Source organism: Zootermopsis nevadensis, unplaced genomic scaffold (genome assembly GCF_977971745.1).
Source record: "Zootermopsis nevadensis isolate Lab colony 2312 unplaced genomic scaffold, Znev_1.0 Znev_ptg000025l, whole genome shotgun sequence".
Lineage (NCBI taxonomy): Eukaryota > Metazoa > Arthropoda > Insecta > Blattodea > Termopsidae > Zootermopsis > Zootermopsis nevadensis.
The window spans coordinates 1,082,506-1,084,829 of record NW_028259157.1 but is presented as its reverse complement, the minus strand read 5'-3'; positions in this window follow the sequence as shown (position 1 = coordinate 1,084,829).

Below are 2,324 nucleotides of genomic sequence, written 5' to 3'. Positions count from 1 at the left end.
TAGTTCTAGACACTTTTGTCTCATTCTTTTTGTACCATCGGGTCGGAGCCGACCTCTGGTGACATTATGAACAAGTTCCCTCTGATAGGGATTTATTCATATGTTTCCTTGGTAGATGATCCAGAAGTGGTTTGCCATTGCCTTCTTCTGTGTGTGAATGGAGTAATTGTTGGGATGCCACGGAGAAACCGGAGAAACCCCGGAGCAAAACTCCGTGTTACCTGGACTACGGCCTTGCCCAACACAAGTTATAAACCCGGGACCCCAGGATTACAAGCCCACCGTTCCAACCGCAAGACCACCGTGGATAATTACATTAATGAATAATGTCTATGTAATTGACACAAGTTATATTTTTAGGTCAATAAAGCAAAGCAGGTAAGAGAAACAACTCAACTCTGATGATGATTTGAAAGACAAAATTCTTCTGAACATATGAGGAGTCTAAAGCAAAGTAAGCAATCTCCAGTTTCCCAAAATTTGAGAAAAATGCAACAAAACCACTAACATCATTTAATTTAGAAGTTTCTTTTTTACTCAGCACAAAATTCGCTATATTTATCAGAAGATGCATATTTCAAATTTGGAATATTGATTATTTGCCTGAAACTAAGTTCTTAAATATGAACAATACTGTCCTTGTTTGCACTCAAGGATAAAGATGGGTTTGAATTGTTCACACAATTTATCATGAATAAGAGGCCAGACACTTTCCAATGATTGTAGAGTTCTTACTCTGACCATGGCATCCATCCACGAAAGGTGAACTGTTTTCTTATTGGCTAAGTTAGTTTTGATAAGTCTGTCATGAAGTGCAGAGGCTATTTAAAAATACTCTTTCACGGAATCGTCTGTCCAAAAAATCTGTAGCACTATCAGGTTGTTTTCTGTGGAAGAACCCTGAACAATGATAAAATTATACAAATATAGCTGGCAGCTGTAGTAAACCAAGCTTAAGAATCAAAATTGAGTGTAAAAGAAGTCTGGTCTTTGCTCTTTAACAAGAGAAAAAGTTGTCAGTGGAACGACGATTCCGGAGAATCAGACGTAAATACGTCTTTGTATTTAAATTATATTTAAGTAATAAATACAATTGAAGGGAGTTCATATATTAGGTTTATTCTAAATATTACCTTTATACATGCTGTACAATTGAGTAAATAGTTTGATTAAGACAATGATTATTTGACTATCCACGTTCATCATTGGTTTTTGGTATTTTTTTTGGAACTTCAGGTTCATTATTTAATACTTCAATTTTTTACGTTTTCTGTATTGTCTCATTTATTCTGCACTACGGACTATTTTAGCTTCAATGTCATCCATCTTGTTATGTCTACATAGTATGACGCAACACACAAACACAACAGTAGCGTGAAATGCGATGCGCCTTTATTTTTATAAATAAATGTTTGTAGAACCTAAACCATTTGTGGCATGTAAAATCTGAAAACAGATATGGAAAGCTCAAGAGGTAATACGTATTTCGTACGCGATATATCCGATCCATCTCTTACGGTTTTCGAGAGGCGGGCACTTAACGCGCCAGATGTGTTGAAAATTGTACACATTCCTTCATTAAAATTACAATAAATGTAAAACAATTATAATTACAATAAAATACATTAGATTCTTAAAGGTATTTATTTACTGATCTTACCATTCCTGAGAAATGAACGTTTAAAGGTGACTCGGCGCTGGATCTTACACAACTTCGTAACTAACGCTGTTTTGGCCGAATGACCCTTCCGTATAGACGTATTTAAGACTTGAGGTTCTCACAGCGGTGAGTATGAAGATTTCTGTCTTCTGGGCAATAACCCAGAAGACAGAAATCTTCAGACGTATTTACGTCAAAAAATAATCCTGTTTTAGTTAATCATCACATCTTTTGAAGATATTGAAAAAATCTTTGCTTCACTGACAATTTGGTACACTGAAAATCATCTCGTTTGTGGTTCATGGACTATCAGACCATATTCACAGCCCAAACATTCGCTATTTAACCTTCCCACACAACATTTTATGTCAGTGTAGGCTCAGAATCAAGTTCGTGGATACTGGCGACATCTTTCGTGCGTAGTGTTTACTTCATTCAAGTAACTCGACTCGTAGCTGGCGACATCTTTCGTGCGTAGTGTTTACTTCATTCAAGTAACTCGACTCGTAGCTGGCGACATCTTTCGTGCGTAGTGTTTACTTCGTTCAGTAACTCGACTCGTAACGGAACTATGCAGAGAATGCTCCGTAATTGTTAAGCTGTTGTGTCAACAACCGACACAAGATTTGTTGCTCTCAGCCATTGTTGATATCAACAACTTCGT